Raw genomic sequence first — 18,203 nt, 5'->3', positions numbered from 1 at the left:
CTGCATGGTACCCTTTGGAAACAGCTGCTTTAATGGGACAGAAGATAACTCACAGCTCAGGTTTCTAGAAAATCGTGTAACCAAAACAAAAAAGAAAAAAAACAAAACCAAAACAACCAAGTGGCAGAGGAAAGATTTGTTTTCAGCTCACAACAGATGAATAATATTTGTAAAGTGGCAAAGCAAGAGTTAACCTAATTCCCTAAAGCTCCTTATTAAATGACAGTTCTTAAAAGGGCTGTACCTACACTTAGAGCTAACGATGCAAGAGGCAAGGAAGTGGAGAATCAGGCCCACTTGACTATAATCCTACTGAGTAAAATATATATTTCTACATTAATCAGAGTGTGCACAGAAATACCTATATAACAATACATAAGGAAATGAACGGATTAAAGCACAGAAAACTCCAGATGCTGGAAAAGATTTTGCGTCCTTATTTTTAGCAGTCAGCATCAGCAAGATTGTCTTTCAAAGGAAGGAGAGAAACTGACTTCACAAAGACACTTGCGTTTCAGGTCAGCGGTACTTAGGGAGTATTTCTGTTCCCAGATGGCTTCCTGAGTATATTTATAAGATGCAAAAAAAAAGGACCTGTGAGTATTTCCGCACTCACTGCATTTTAATCTGGACAAGGGATTAAAGGGAGGTGCTTCCCATTGCTTGCATAACACTTGCTAACCCACTTCACATACGGATGCCTGTCTGAACAATTTCCACACCAAGAGGACGGAAGATACTTAGCCTCTGAAGCCCTACTACAAAAGCCACAGAAAACCAAAGGAGGTACACATAGATCAGCACCAAGGATCAGACACCAGTTATTGCCAGTCTCTGTTATTTACTCCTGAAATTCTTTGCACAAGCAACAACAATGTACAATGATCTGATAAACAGTACTGCTTTTTTTTTTTTCTCTTTCAAGGTCAGTTCCAAGAAACCCTTGCTAGAATCAGCTAATTAATTTTTGGCCTCTTTAACTACAGGGTATTTGAAGCCACATGTTATGAATCATTTTCAGTTGAGATATTAAAATCAGATTACAAGAGAAAAGCCTTGTAAATATTTGCCTTCAAATGAGGCTAAGAATAAATATATATTCAGTAATTCATCCATATTTAGCAGATATTAAAGAGACAAAGCATAGCTTTAAATTCACTTATCATTTTATACAAAGAGAGGAAATATGAAACTTGGCTTGATTAGCTTGTTTCTTCCTATGCTTTGTAATACCTTATTAAAATTTGAACTTTGAAATTGATATTATCAGTCAAATAATGTCAGCAGAAATATTTAATCTGTGGTTAGAGCTTTATTAATAGAACTTTTATTTGAAGTGTTTTATGTCCAAAGAGAAAAAAAAAATAATAAAAAAGAAAGCCTGAAATGGACTTGGAAGGTTGATTGGACTTCACCGATTCCATTTTGAAACTCCACACGACTTACTGCTAAAGAAAACTCCCTAAATCTAACTTCCAACACACACACACAGACACACAGTTCAGACTCACAAGACTACTGTGCTCTCACTGGGGAAACTGCTCCTTTTTGACTGGGAGGTCCTTTATGCCACACAAGGTTCAACTGGCCTTCCACACTAGGCAGACAAAGACTGTTGTGTTCACAGGGAAAGGCTCATGAAAGATGTTTTCTCTTTTCCTCCCCTACTGCTAACATTCTGACCATTAAAGGATGCCCATACAGTATTAGAAGTGAAACAGGGCAATCACTGCTTCTTGCCTGTTTTTGACAAACGAGTAGTGTGAACTGATGAAACAAATTTGTAGAACTCTGAAAGACCAAACCCCAAAATTAAATATAATTGTTCTGATGAAAATGAGGATGACATTGCAGAGCCTCTAAGGGTGACATGAGAAATAAAAATCACTTCAGAATTTCACTTATAGAGGAGCTGCATTTATGGAAATCTGAGTGACTGTCATTCATAGTATTCCATTTTGTGCTATAGTAAAATAGATTTCAGTTTCCCTGTAAAATATCTTTTCATCTCCACTGACACATGCACCAAATACTGCAGAATACACCCTATAAAGAAATATATATGAGAGAGAGAATCATGAAGTCTTGCTGTGAGCCCTTGTTTTTCCAGTAAATATTCTAGTTGTCAGCCCTGTCAGTTATGAATTTGCAAGGGTAGGATTTATCTTGAAAATAGCTGAAGGAGAGACAGAGCAGAGAGGGAGAGACAGAGCAGAGAGGGAGATGGGAAGGGAAAGGAAAAGGAAAAGGAAAAGGAAAAGGAAAAGGAAAAGGAAAAGGAAAAGGAAAAGGAAAAGGAAAAGGAAAAGGAAAAGGGAGGAGAGAGGGAAGGAAGGAAGGAAGGAAGGAAGGAAGGAACGAACGAACGAACGAACGAACGAAGGAAGGAAGGAAGGAAAATGAGAGGGGAAAGAAATAAAGATAAATTGAAAGAATGAAGAGAGAGAGAGAAAGAGAAAGGAGGAATGTATACTAGTGGGCAAATCCCACTAGGATGGATTCTCATTGTGACTATGTGAAGGAATAAAAATAAAGATGTTGATTTCACAGGGAATGTTATTTCAATAGTGTTCAGTAATCTTAAACTTTATTTAAAAAAAACAATGAAGCTATTAATTACTTTGTTAGCAGCAAAGTATTCCTTATGTAAGGACAAAATAGAAGAATTCTGCATGTTGTAAAAAAAAGCCCCAAACACTAATGTATCAGACTTTCTTTCTTTTTTTTTTACCCACATATAGGTCTGAATACTTGTTTCATACAAAAACTACATTCTAAAACTCTTCAGACAAAGAAAGAAAAGATAATACTCCCCCCACTTTAGTACGGTTTTACTCAAACCAAAACTGTTACAAAGCCTAAAATCAAGAGATACCTGCAAAGATCTGACCATCCTTATTTAAAACTAAAAACAAAACAAAAAGCCTTTCAGGTCTCTACCTCCCTGCTGAATTGTGAATGCCTGGCTTTGATAATACTCCATGTTACCGGTAGAGGTTATGGCATTAAAAAAAAGACTTTGAATTCCCTACCTGACATTTTCTTTCAGAATGAAATTTATGAAATGTGTTAAAAATCACTCTATAGTACCAGGGTGAAACATACTGCTTCGGTCCTGAAAACTGGACTAAACCCACACAGCCACAACTGAAGTTTCTGAACATAGCAAAGGGTCTAAATACATCGCTTTCCCAGGGCTATGGAAGTGAGGATGAGAAGGGAGATGAACGGAGCTTATTATAAGCATGAAGTATTAACGGACATGATAAAATCACTGAAGTTTGGAACAGGGAAGGTTTCACTCTGTTGCTAGTGCTGGTTTACAACCAGTTTGCAAGAAAATCAAACCTCTGTGTCTAATGTTCTTCCTGGCACTGCTCCTTTTGCCCCCAGCCCCATCCACAGGTGCGTGCTGGATAGAGTCCAAGGCGGGAGGACCACATGCCATCTGCAGCATCCCTTGGGATACCTCCAAAGACCATTGTAGAAATTCACTTGGATTTTTATTTCAAGTAGCATTGCTCCTATTCCTCTTCCTAACCCTCACACTCAGCAACAAAGTCTTTATTCAGGTATGGGCAAAAAGAAATAACAACCAAAGTCCAGGAGAACACAGTTCCTGTCAACCAAACATGGATCATGGGTTGAAACTTTGGATCCAACTGTCCCTCAGTTTATAGAGACAGCTTTTCATGCCAAGCAGGAAAAAAGTAGAAAATTCAGAAGTGAAGGTTTGTGCTGTGTGCTCTCCTCCAGGCTCAATCTTGTTTCCTTTTGGCTTGGGGATCTGTTTGTTTGATGGTTTTTTCAGTTGGGTTTTTTTGTTCACTGGTTTGGTTTTTGTAGCAATAGGTATTGCTTGGTGCCTGCAGAATAGCATTTTCCTTTGTTGTGCCAATGTTAGCACTCGCTTACTCTTAGCAGACCTTCACCATTATTGGTACACTAAAGCAAGCTTTTAAATTGGACTACTTTTATAATTAAAAATATAGCTACCAGATCTGAGATTGGTCACGGCAATGAAGTAAAGGGCTACTAGCTGTGACATGAGATCAATTTATTTAAAAAGTATCCATTAAAAATGAAGGTAGTCTAAATATTTAGATATTATTTGGTTTAATTCATTTCCAAATGCCAAAGAGTTACTAAACAAAGTATTCCTGTTTATCTTAATATTCACAATTCAGCCTAGAATAACTAGGAGAATTTAAAAACAACAGAGACATTAAATGAGAAATTTTCAGGAGGAACCAAGGCATTGGGACCCCAGGTGTCACCACTCTGCAGAGGAAGTTTTTCCCCAAAGACTAGCAGGAGTTTGCAGAGTCCTGCCTGAAATTAGCAGTAATATTAAAGGCAAGTGTTGCATGATTTTATCAGCACTTCTCCTATTTTCTCTCCAGCACCCCAGTATGCTGTATTAATTCAATTCTTCCCTTGGGATGGAGGCATAAAATAGCATGAAAAGATGTAAAATAACAGGCTACTGTTTTTACCAGGGGGGCTTATTTGTGGTGTTTGCTATAGCACTGCAACCTCCTTAAGAACCAGAGGGCATAGTTAGTTTAACAGGGTTTGTATGTGACAATGGGTCCGGTATGCATCCTTTGGGCAAGTCCACAGGACATAGCAACCAGTTGGGATTATCAAGATGAAGTGTGCATCCGCGTCTCCCCTGAAAAGTAGTTGTGGTCAGAATATTCCACTTTGTCGGGCATACAGAGCTGGCTGAAAATAATTTCCACTGGCAGAGGAGCAGCAGCCTGGTCATAAACCTGGCTTGAATGCTACCTACCTCCCTTCCCCTTCATTGAGCCCCTGGCAGGAGCCAGAGCAGACACACAGAGGACATGGTGGGAGCTGGAGATTCAGAAAGGGGAGGAGCGGCAGAGAAAACTGAATTAAGAAGGGGAGAGATGGCTGCTGAGGAAGGGAGTGAGGAAGGTGACAGCTCTCCAGGCTGAGCCCTCTGTGGTGCTGAGGAGCAGCAGAGGAGTCTGCGTGTGTACTCTTCCAGTAGGCATGCCAAGCGTATGATTGCTGCTGATGGGGAGCAAGTTTCAGTGAACAAGCATACTCTTTGTAATGCAAAGGAGATGTTTCATTACAAACTGGTTGAGGAGCGTTATTCCAGCTCCGTAGATGCGTGAAACGGAGAGGCGGCATCCCGAGCCATATGGCGTGACCCAGCTGTCGAGGCACCACGGCTGCACGGACCAGAAAGCTGGTTTTCTGAAAACATCACACAGAGTCAGCTTCTAGGCTTTCACATTTAAACCCTCGAATTTAAGTGTGTGGCAACTCCCAGAAGGAGTATATCCTATGTGCAAGCACAGCTACAACCTCATCATTTCAAATATCTGAAATACATTTTAAGCAAGAAAGTGGCAAAGCCACTCACTTCAGTATACAGCTTAGACAAACATACAGACTAGCTGACATCTTTCTGGCTTATAATACCACCTACATGGCCACAGTGTGAGTCTTGCCCTGACGAAACCCTGCAATGCTCAGGTTGCAAATGTTGCTGAGAAATCTTTAACCTCCCTGAGGGGAGGGGTGGGTTTTTTTCCATGGATTAAAAATATTTCTACCCAGCATCAGTTCTGCAGCCTTCTTCTTTAATGAGTGAAACCAAAGCGCAGGACCCAACTTTTCCGCCACTCTCCTACCATACAAAAACGATGTTGGCGTGTGCTTCGTGCTGCCTTCCCCCATCACCCAGTGGGTGAATTTTGTAGCCTGCCTTGTTAGTGGCACAGCAGGCCGCCAAAAGGAAACCGAGTTGTTTGTATGAGATGAGATGTTGGGCTGCCAACTGTTATAAATCTTGTGCTACTTACAGCTTCGGCTTTTCTTCAAACCTACTCCACCCCCTGCTGTGGTTTCGACTGTTGGAGCAACATTAGGAGGCACAACTGAAAGCAGTAATATTGGCATTTGTGGGGAAAATAAGAGAAAATGCGAGGAAGTGGCTAGACACAAACGTTTCATTGCAGGAACTGTATGTATAAGACTTGTAGACCCAGAGATTTGGGCCCTGTGGTGGTGGAAAGGGGATTTGTCCCCTGCAATATTTACCTGTAACTGTACCCATTGCCACCAGCTCGTATTGTAAGTGTAACTGCTTGTAACCTCACACGTGCTTCCCCACTGTCATATCATATTAAATGATCTATAATTGTAGTCTATTAGTGTACAATAACCTAAAAGTGATAGTGCATGACAGCACCTGTCAACACGTCACGGAGGATTCTATGGAATGCTGAATTATACCCATTTTATACCACATTAATGAGGCAGCTCATTCTTATCCAGTCATAAATAAACAGGTTTCAATTTCTTTATACACCATGAGAAGCTTTTTTTTCTATTGCACAGAGACCCACAGAAGACATGACAAAGTGATCTATCACCTGAAAAAGAGTATCAGAGTATGGCCGTTAATGAACAGTGATGATGTTATTTTTATCATTATTAATTACTCTATGAATACATCTCTGTGTGACTGTTCTCTCCATTTTTGTGAAGAATAGAGAAACACTTGAAGAAAAACTAAATCGGTTGTCCCTAATAAAGTTTTAATATAAAGTAAATGAATTGCCTGATTGCTTCAGCAGCAACCAAAGGAGAAACTGATATGGGCAGAAACCTGCTCCCCTTAAGATCAATGGCTGTGCTGAGGCCCGGTTCTCCTTCATACACTCTTTAAGTCAGGTTTGAAATGGGAATGGAAAGAGAAAAAAGGGAAATGACAGTAGGAAGAGGAAAGACAGAGAGCGAGAGGCTTTCAGCCAAATCAAAAGAAAAGCAAACGTATCAAAGTGCATGTATAGTGCCCATTATTTTCTGTAACCTAACTGGATCAAGGTGTCTTCATATCGAATAGCTATGTAGGCTTCAGAGCCATAAATAACTGCCTCTACTCTTGTGGGGAGCCCACGTGAGGAGGGGTCGATACAGTCCCCTGGAAGTGAGTATCTCTCCTCCCTCACCCAGGCAGAGGCCCTGTGCACCAAATACACCAGGTCGGTGATGCAGAGAGGTGGATGTGGGAAGGGTAGTCATGTTAGACAATTTCTTTCCTTTTCTTACTCAAAGTCACTCAGGTAACGCAAGAAGAAGTAATCCATTCAGGAATTTTTTAGTGTATGTAAAGTACGAAGTGCAGAAACAGAGCACATTTAAGAGAGACAAACAATAAATAGTAGATAGTATTTACAAGAGAGAAAATATTTTCAATAAAAATTAAGGGGTTGTGAGGAAGAAACCAGCTACTAAACAAATTGATCACTAAATCCTGTCCCTTTGCCAGGTATCTCCCACAGGGCCTGTGCAATGGGTATCTTTCGGGATCCTGGGAAAGAGCCTCTACTCCTTCTTTGATCTCTGAACTCTTGCAGGAAGAAGAACGAACTTGAAAGCAAAGACCACACGAGGCATGCCAGCTTTTTCCTAGTGAGTGAAAATGAGAGATCCAGCCTTGGGAACTGACATCCAGGTAGCCAGCATGACCAGACACCAATCATGCCCATCCTCAGCTCCACAAAGGACAACCAAGCAGCCTTCTGCACCCACTGTCACCAGCAGTTTATGGCAGGAATGATGAGTTTGTAACTCCAGTGCAAATCCATGACACTTGTCTAAGCACTCTGAGACCACGCACTATTTTATTCTGCTTTATTTATCAGGACTGGTAATTAGTAATTTTACCAGTAGCAGTTTGAACAGACTGCTTAGGAATAACTACTTTCTTCATTTGTCAAGCCTTAATTACTTATTTTCTTAATAAAACCCTACAGAACCATTTCACTGAAATATTTTTTCTGTAATCTTAGGTTTATAACAGATTAATGGGTTTAGAATGATATCTTTCATATCCAGTAGAAGTGAGTTAAAAATCATAATTTAAAAATCAAGTTGTCATGTCCCTCAAAAGATGTTCGTAACCTTTCTTCCAACAAACACACTATCCTGTGAAAGCAAGGTGGAAGGACAGAGGGAACCAGTACTAGGTACTAGGCAGTACTAGGTACTAGGCAAACTGATCAGGTTAAAATTGTTCCTGACTTTGGCTTGATTTGGCTAATAATTTTTACTAAATAAACCTACTTCTTTTCAAAAAAGAGAATTTTTTTTTCATATTTTCACAATATTTCAACTTTTTGTTCAAAAGCTATTATTTCTAAACTTGCCAAATTTAAAATGCACTTAATGAGCGTTTCAATTGCCCTAACTAAATGAACCATTAACTTTGACTTCAACCCTAAACCCATACTTTTAACTTTTTTTTAATTTTGCCAAGAAAGCCAATAAAATTTTATGTTTCAGGTCAATCTGAAATGAAAGGGTTTTTTTCTTCAGTTTGACCAGTGAACTGAAAAATCAATTACTCACACAACTCCACTATAAAATGGCTTGGAACTGTCTAATTGGGCATGTAGGCAGTTACTTACTGTGTGATCTTATTACTACTCTCCTAATTCTTGCTCTTTCCCCTCCTAATTGTTGTTGTGTTTTGTTCCAAGTCAAACTATAGACTGTTACGGGCAGGCACTTTGCCTTCCCATACACCTGAAATGTGTGTGTAGGGCAATTATCCCTATACCAGTGGTATATAAGGGACACAGGGCTATGTCCATTCCATGTCGATCAACCCTCCCTAACACCTAAATGCCTTCCTCATCACCGTGAGTGACATTCCCAGTGTGCAGGATTCATGGCCTTCTATTTTCTCCTAGAAGTAATAATTCAGTTTTACAGACTAAGCATTTAACCTTTTATATTCAGCCCATCCACTACCGTGTGAAGTGGAAACCAACTCAAGGAAGGAAACACAACAGAAACCTGACAAATCTCCAATGCAGAGGGAGGATAAGTGTTTGATTTTGAAACTGGAAAGCAGATGAAAGAAGCAGCAAATGACAGAGAAGGTTGGAAGAGTTTCGTTTCTGCGTGCTCGCCAGTGCTGGCAAAGGAAGAATAGATGAATGAATGGCTCTTGGTGTACATATAATTACCAGATCATTCAAATACATCTTTATCTTCCACTGTCCCTTCCAGCATTTTTGTTGTTTGGTTTGTTTGTTGTTTTCCTTCTTTCTTTCTTTTTAAAAGAACCATGCGGTACTGTTTTCTGGCCTCTGCTGAAACTGGTCTGAGTTTATTTCAGTGGACTTACACCTCGTTTGCAGTGTGGTAGCAAAGCTTTCTTCACAACCCAAGAATAACACTTTAACTAAGATGAGATGTGCTGTAAAAATGTTTGATTCCTCCCCTAAACCAAATGGGTATTTCACCTTGACCGAGACAAATGGCAGATGCTGCCAAAAGCTCACTGTAGCAAGCAGAGACAGGAGAAAGCAAGGTTTCATTTGTACAATAGCCCCTAGATTACTCTCAATCAGTCATAAATAACTACTGTGCTGTTTTGGTTTTTCTTTAATTACTTTTAGTGGTTTAGTTTCATGCATCCCTCTTCACCCCATAACTAACAACGTGGTTTTAACAGTTCTGCTTTCAAACAACATGATAAGCAGCCTGAAAAACATGTTCCTCCCTGAAAGAGGACTCACTGGCAGCTTGGAAAGCAAATCCCTTTCTATTTGCAAAGCATTTCTCATGCATCCTCTGTACGTGTAATTCATAGCTCTCTGCTTCCATGCACGACCAAAGCTGACCCAGAATCCCTGCATTAGGCTACCGCCTACTGTTCCGGTGCACTGAAGGAACACTGGTGGGGACGGCCATGAGAAGTTGGCATGAAGTTTCCACAGAAGCCCTTATGTTTGCCTAGAAAAGTGACCTTTCCTACCCTGTCCCCTGCCCTTCACACTGTTATTTTCCAACAGCAAACAACTGTAAACGGCTCTAGATCTTCTTTGGGCTTGTAGTTTAGAAGGTACAAGATGGCAAAGACAGAAAAAGAAAGCCCATGGCAAATCCAGAACCCAAGACTACCCGTGACAAGTCCAGACCCCAGGACTAGGCAATGCATTACTTCAAGAGAAGACTTGACATTTCTGGTGCCAGCCATGTCCTCCAAAACCCGGGGTGCAGGCCACAGTCCCGCACAGTGCATCTGAGAAGGAATCAGCACCTGAGACCAGGACCACAAGGGACAACTCTGGGAGAAACACCCTACATCACTAGCAGAGAACTACACACCATTTTGTACGGAGGGAACATACTATGGAATAAATTGTACCTACTTAATTAACTGTACTTTGCAGTTCTGTATTATTAGCTGCGGAGGGCAACTGGCGTCTTGGCACTGAAGGCAGTGTGGATTACATATGCAGCCTGAACCTGCTAATTGAGCATGAGCAAGTGCATGCAGCTCGGCTGGCTGATGTCCCAGACCCTCCCGCACCGCCAGCAAAGTGCCTCGGGGGTCTTCTGCTTGTCACCCGCTGCAACTCCGTAGGTTAAAGTAGCATCACCTCCGTAACCTACGTGTGGAGAACAACTTGCAGAGCACGTGCTCACTGCATGATACCAAATCTGAGCCCTGATTTGCAAGGGCTGTGCTGGGTACGGAAGGAGGCATTCTTCTCCTTGGCTGCATCTCTAAGTGAATTTTTATCTGACACCCAAGTACCACCCACATTTGCCAGCTGACACCCTGCGTCAGGATCTGCTCCTGGTTTGTAAATTCCATGGAAACCCCAGGCACAGCTGAAATGCAACAGTAAATAGATCTAGGGGCTTGGGTTTGCGTTTTGGGGTTAGATTTTTTTGCCACTCCTTCTCTATGCCAACAGAGTTTTGAAAGATCAGTGCAAATGGCAGAGACTTGCGTAACGCTTGACATCAATTTCAGCAACATCTGAGCTCTCTACAAAAGAAGTTTGCAGTTTAATAAGAATGGCTTACATCCAGCAACTGTGTTCAGAATAAACATAATTTAGAGCATGGGGATGATTTTTTTCTTAATGGTACCTCAAATAGGGAGAGGGAAGAATTTAAATACACCCACACAGTCTGAGTTTGTTTTAGGAGTGCACTGCCAAAGCAGATGCTTGTGGTTGGTGTCCAAGGGGAGACGCCGCAGTCTAAGTTAGATGGGGTGCATGTTGTCCAACGTGCTAGTGGGAAAGGGGAGAGACCGATATTAAGCCTTTGCCCAGAACCCTTCTTTTTGTGGTCCCAACTTTGCGTAAAGTACAGGAAAGGATATGTGAGGCCTGCCTGTCTTCATAGATGATTTCCTATCTTTTGAACTCCTCTTCTTGCTGAAAGTATCATGGGTAAATCACATTAGCTTTGATCTGAGCCTTTCCCAGCATCCCATAAAACACAGCTTTGTGCACCAGGGCACGAACAACACCCATAAAAGGGGTGCACTTCAGGGCAGTATTTTATGGATCCATCTGCCAAGCATTTCTTCACAAGAAGAGACGTGAGTCTAAGCAGATGCCAGGTCTCACCAAATTGTTCGTTGCCAGCAAAACATCAAGCCATCCTCATGATTGCCTGACCTGGTTTCTAGATGAATCTGAAGAAATCACTGAGGCCCAGACTCTGAGGGAGGACTTCAAGGAATGAAGCATGGCAGAAAATGCTGCTCAGGGCACTGAAGTCCTTTACCTGTTCACCCTTACCAATCATGGTCCTCTCCTGCAGAGTTATCTGAGTTCCTCCCAGAATGAAGGAGAGGGAAAGCTGTACACCAGTCAAGGAGATGTCACATTCAGCCTTCCTGATCTCTGAGAATGGCAGAGTGGAAAAAGAGGCACTGCCACTCATAAAACAGGTAAATGGCATACAAAAAACATAAGGTCTCTGGTCAAGGACATGGCTAAGTAAATGTGAGCTCACATTCATAGAATTACGAAGCTCTTTCAGTTGGAAAGGACATTTGGAGGTCATCTGGTCTCAAGACTGGGCTAGCTGTGACATTAGTAAATCAGACTTATGGTAATGAGGGGGTTCAATCAGCCATGAAGAACATATTTTGTTGAGGCCTGGAAACACCCTCTGACACCCTCACTCCCTTGAAACAGACAGAAGTTGCCCGAGCCCCTGATGAGGAACCAGGGAGGGGCAAGCAGCCCATGAAGTGTTCAAGCTGCTGTGTTGCAGTCATCAAGTCTTACCTGGCTGAGACAAAACTCTAAGAACTGGGTCCACTCCAGTTTTCCCAGAAAGCAAGGCAATCCAAGCCAAGCCCAATGTTTGTGTCACTAGTGTGTCTAAGAGTAGCTTTCTGCAAGATGCCAAATTCCCCTCTGCCTCTTTGTGTAGGCTGTGCTTACTGTCACAGAATATATACCATGGAGGAGTAATCTGGGGCCAGAACACATGTGAAATGTCTCCAGATGAACATATTTCCCACTGTCTCCCATTCCCGGTTTTCCTTTCTTCCCTCTTCCCTTGTTGGTCTTGCTGATGTGGAGACTCTGGGTGTTGGTTGGGAGAAGTGACCATCTCAGTGAGGCACTGGAACAGGTTGCCCAGAGATGTTGTGGATGCCCCATCCCTGGAATTGTTCAAGGCCAGGCTGGATGAGGCTTTGAGCAACCTGGTCTAGTGGAAGGTGTCCCTGCCCATGGCAGGGGGTTGGAACTAGATGATCTTTAAGGTCCCTTCCAACCCTAACCATTCTATGATTCTATGATTTAACCTCCACCTCCCCAGGCCTCCCAACACCTTCCCAGCTGCAAATACAAGCGCAGAGCACAGGCGAGCTCTCCCTAGAAGGGCCCACACCCAGGGAGAGGTGTACTATTTGCACAGACAAAAGTCCCTCCTGCACACCTAGGTGCCAGCAAAACCTGACCACCCAAATGTTTGTGCAAAGGGAATAAAAGGAGCAGGAACGTGATCAGATGGAATCGCTAGCCAGCTTTAGCAAACACGGGCACTAATTAATTTTTTCCTCCCATTGTTTACCCAGCTTTGTATGTAACTGAGAGCTGAACTGGGCTTATCAGTAATTACCAACAGTTCTGGAAACTTTACACGTTGCAGTGCTGTGTTACTACACAGGGTACTGATCCATGAAGATGGGTGCCTTTTCATTCATTGCTAAGTGATGTTTTTAAAAATTCAGAAAAACTCCTTTGACCCGCTCTTGGGGTGGCTGTGATAGAGAGGATAAAAGGTGGGGAAGCAGAGGGCGGCAGCACATCTGTTTCAGATCTAATTATGAAAGTTTCCTGGACGTTGCGGCATTCTACCTCGGCGGCAGTGTCAGAGGATGCTCTGCCTGCAGCCGGGCTCCTTTCCCAGCCCTGGAATTGCATTTTCCCATTCCACAGTGACACCTGCTGGGAGCAAGCACCCAGAGACTCCCCGCGCTGCTCCGCTTGGCCAGGGGCTGCGGGGAGCAAAGCCAAGGGTCCACAGCACTCAGGAAGATTGAGTCTCCTCCTTTCCTTGCAGATTTAGCCGGGCTCTTACCAGACGGATAACGGAAGTCTGTGTCGTTATTAGTGCTCAGAAATGCTCTGCATGAGCAGGCCCTCAGAAGCAGGGCTGGAGCATCAGCCAGAGGCCTGTGGGAAAAAGAACGAAGGAGATCCAAGGGGCCTTTGGATGAGGAGGGCCAAATTTAGCCCATTTGTCAAAGGGGTGAATTTGTCCCCTTTGCAGAGACTGAAAGGTCATGCAAGAGGAAAGGCCATGTTACATTTGCTGTTTGCTGAGTCTTTCTGTACATACTGTGAAACAGAAGCCCAGGCCAGTACCTTTGGTCCTACTTGATGCAGACATTCTGATGGCAGCCCAAACTGTGGCTTCTCTGTGCTTTCTATTCACCTTTTCTCCCCAGGATTTCACTGCTCCTGCTCAGCATTTAGAACCCATCATGCCTGGCATGTGGGCTGCAGTGCACGCATGCAATAACCAGGGAAACCAAAAATTCTTGCCCTAACCCTGTACTTTCCCCCACTCAAAGCTGAGGGGAAAATACAACCCGGCAGGAAAAGTGCCAAAATGTTTTAGAAATAAACGACAGACACCAGAGTCATCACACATTTTCCTAGGCAAGATAGTAATTTCTGTAATGTATTTTTAACCGTGAGGAGTGATGGGAGGGAAGCCACTTAAATCTAATGCAAACAGAGGATTTGTCAGTTATGCAGTTTGTATAATGTCATACGTAGAAAATGTTATAAAAGTGTAGGGATTATGGAGAGGAGAGACATTTCTAAAATTGGAGGCCTTCTTTTAGGGCTTTAGCCCCCTCACACTTTCAGATCACTGGGAACGTTCTTCTCCAAGGAAGGGTAGGAGCCTATCCCAGAAAGTGTGACAGGTCTCTAAGCTACATGTTACTTAAGAAACTTTGCTCTCCTCCTCACAGCTACCTCTTCCAGTTTTTGCCAACTGCTGCTTCTCCTCATTTCAGCTCTTGAGTGATCCCCAACCATTTTAACCACAGCGGGGCAGTTTCCAAATGCTTCCAGGCTCTTTTCTTCCTCCCTTCAAGGCAACAGCAGCTGCTTCCGTGACCGAAAAACCTTATCTAATATGGAGGCCTCCCGCTGTTTTGGTTTTGGCTCCAGCTTTGGCTTAAAGGTGTTAGAAACGGGACCATTTGCCCGGCTGATGCACAGTGACAGCATCAGTTATGAGCACGTCTGGAAATTCTTCACAGCAGTGGTTCGGTAGGGTTAATTGTGCTGACCTCATTTAAAAAGCATTTTGAGATCTTATGAATGAATGTAAGTGTTTTAAAAAAAAATGTATTGTAGTTATTAATATGTATTACTCTCACAGCCGATTATTTAAGCAAGAAATAGTTGAATTGCTCGTTTATAGCAAAAAGTAGAACAGCACGGTGGGAGCAGAAGTCGGCGAGGCTGTAAGGAGCTTTTAGCACAACATTTGGGGCTGTCCTGCCCCAAAAACGGCCTTTGTGCTCGTGAAGGTAACGCAGGACTCCTGTGAAGGGTGAAACGTGCTTAAGCGTTATCAGCCTCAACTCTGTGAAGGCCGACAGACCTAAACCCCCCCGCCAGATACACAGGAAGGCCGAGATGCCTTTAAATGGCTAAAGCCTGAGCTAACAGCAAATGCCCCGCGACGGGGGGAGGAAAGCCAGGCTCTCATTAGCGCTAACAAGCCGCTTTCTCGGGAAGGCGCTCCTCGCTGAGCTCCTTTCGAGGTGAAATGAAGCCACCCGGTGGCCGCCGGCCGCCTTGCAGCTCCCGACCGACCGCAGGCCCGGGCCCGGGCTCTCACCCCTCCCGGGCTTCTCGGCCTCGGACCCGGTGGGAACCCCGGGTTTTGCCGCAGCCCGGCCTGTCCCTTGGCGTGGGGCAGACCTCGCCACAGTAACACACCCTTCGCCCATGCAGCCCTCTCCAAAAATGTCGTCGTCATCTGCCTGTGGCCCTCTGAGTCCAGGTGAGAGTAAGCAGCACAGACAAGCGCAGGCATGACTTGACGGGATTTCCATCCCAAGGACAATGTGTGGATTACAGCATGCAGAGGGGTGCCGTGGTTATTACCTGTTTCCTCTTCAGTGAAACACCAATCCCTCTAAACGCAATGCAGGTGGCAGTTTTTCTTCCGCAGAGAAAGAAACTGGTAGGCAGCCCTGCCTGGGGAGGTGAGAGTTTGGTTTTGCCAAGCGTTTGTCTCCTGCTGGAAGAACAGGGAGCAGGGGTGCCGATGTAATACAGGTGTCCCTTCCCCGCTTGAAGCCACACCTTTGGCACTCTTCATCAGCCCAACCGGCGTGAGCTGTAAAGCTGGCGTGGGCCAAATGTTTTTTGTTAAATCCCTCTCTCGGGGCCCCGTCTGTTATTGAGCAGGTTTCAGCCACTCTTGCATCTAAAGGTATCCCTATGTCTGGACGCACAGGCAATAACTGAACAGGTACCTTGTTTGTGCCAGAATAAGGATCTGACCAGATAACCCACATATGCGACTGATCAAAGAATTTCAGATACCAGGGTGAAGGGCATTAGCGTCTAACTGGAGCTTCTACCATGGTCCCTTTAAGTCAACGAATTTCCTTCCTCTTGGGATGGAGAAGCCCCTTATTAAATTAGAGAGCCCATAGCTGATTGATGCAGAGTCTTCGAGTGATGTGCTTATTTCACTGGGCCAGCGGAGATAAGGGCACAGATTACCAAGGGCAACCTGACGGGTATTTCACTGACGATACCAAAATATGCATAGAATTTGTTGGAGCTCTTTTCTGCACAGGGAAAAAAAAAAAAAAGTCAGATATGCCTTTTTATAGCAATTAATAATTGGAATAGAATTACTTAATATTCCCATGCATCTGAATTGTGAAGTTATTCAAATGCTCCTTACAGGTTATACAGATATTTTCCTGTTGGGTGAATCACAGGTTAGAGTTACAAGAGGGTCTCATGTAATGGAACCAGCTGTCACCATCCTGTCTTTGAGCATGTACATCATTGCCTTGTGACACTGATTCCTACAGGACTGTTTGTACAATGAGGTACTACTAGGCTTTCATTAGGGCTAGAAAAAACTAAGCTGACATGAATTGGGGTTTTCTGATCAGGTTACAGCTTTTTTTTCTGATAGCACCTAGATGCAAGTACCTCCTGTGGATTGGGTTCTCTGGGGAAACAGTAGTCTGTCAGAAACGTCTTCCAAGTAAATACAAAGCTCTGCACAGGTTCTATGCAGTACTATATCAATCCAGCTGAAGAGCCACAACCTGCACATTCCATATTCTGTTCTGAATCCCACCAGGCTTCTTTCCTCAGACACAGCTAACAGCTGGGAAACCCACAAATTAACGGTGTATTGTGCAACTTCAAGAACAAACCAAGCATTTGGAGTTCTAGCAGTGGGACCACACTGCTGGCACACTGGGCCTTCTTTCTGTGGGTAAGGCAGTGAGCACAGTCCAGGCTATAGTTCCTCTTCTCTCTTTGACTAACTCTCTCTTGCACACCACAACATAGTCACCATCAGCTGCCAGAGTCCAGTACTCCAGCTAACTTTTTTGGAGCTGGTTGGTACGTCCACAGTACATCGCTACATAGACATCTCTGGAAAACGTGTTTTAAGCTGTGTCCTCCCACATCTGGACCCCAGTATGTGTCCTGGAGCAGCTCACGTAGCTGTGCAGGCTCATCTCAGCACCAGGCACGTTTGGGACTGTTGTGTGCATGGCAGCAGCACACCAGCACCTCAAAGCATGCGGTGCTCCAAGGAAGCCTTCACACTTCCCTCCCTAAAGGCTGCTCCTCAGCGCAGGCTGGGAGGGGGCTTTTGTACCCGACTGTGTGATGTACATGCCAAAGAAACGAGTTGCTTTATAACCTTAGCACTAGTCCTGGAACATACAGGAATCTGCTGTTCATGTTGCTTTGTCTAGCAAGTTGTCGTTTAAAGTTCAGGGCAAAGCTTTACACCCTGAAAAGGTTTTTGACATAATTGCTGGGGACAGGGTGGGGGGACGATGGGCGATGATGAATGACACAGACAGGACTTTAGAAGATAGGAGTGATTATATACGAAGGATTGATTACATACAAAACTTCAGTTTCCTAATCAATATCCACTGGACCTTCTGCGTAAGCACTATCCTGTATTTCCTGAGAATGGTTAAATCCAAGCTGATCACTCCAGCTCCTCGAATTAATACATCCATCACGGTTAACAATGACCTGGGTATGAAATCAGTTACTTTATTTCCTATGGAAAATTTTCCTATTCTCCATGAATAAAATAATTAAATTCCCTGCAGTGTAAAGTATTTATTGATTAATTCTTCTTGGGAGTCGCTTGTCTTGACTTTGTTCAATGTTTTGTAAAATTCAAGATTAGGCTCATTATATTAAGAGCAGGACCCAAACCTATTCTGAATCTCATAATGGCATCACCTCCTGCTACAAAATCTCGTCCTGGACTGAATATGGGAGGACAGAATTAGTCCTTTTCAAGAAGCAATCATCAAAGATCAATGACCATCAAAGCGCTTTACTTGGGGGGAAAAAAGAAAGAGGCCAAATTTCAAGATAGCGGAGACAGTAAGACTGGAGTGCTTGAAGCTGGTGGAATTTTTTTAAGTCATTCACAAATACTATATCTACCCTTGACAGGTCATTTCATTCTATTTAGCACTTTTTATTCTCTGTGGTTTATAAGCTCTTAAGCAAATGTAAGAGAGAGGAAAAGCTAACGCGTCTGATAATACACTATATCAGGCTGACAACCTAACTGAATTTCCCCTGTGGTGCTAGCAAAACGCTGTTCCAAAAAGT

The sequence above is a fragment of the Eurypyga helias genome, unplaced genomic scaffold, assembly GCF_000690775.1.
Source record: "Eurypyga helias isolate BGI_N326 unplaced genomic scaffold, ASM69077v1 scaffold3730, whole genome shotgun sequence".
Classification (NCBI taxonomy): Eukaryota; Metazoa; Chordata; class Aves; order Eurypygiformes; family Eurypygidae; genus Eurypyga; species Eurypyga helias.
The sequence above is the reverse complement of the archived record's forward strand: the minus strand, read 5'-3'. Positions refer to the sequence as shown.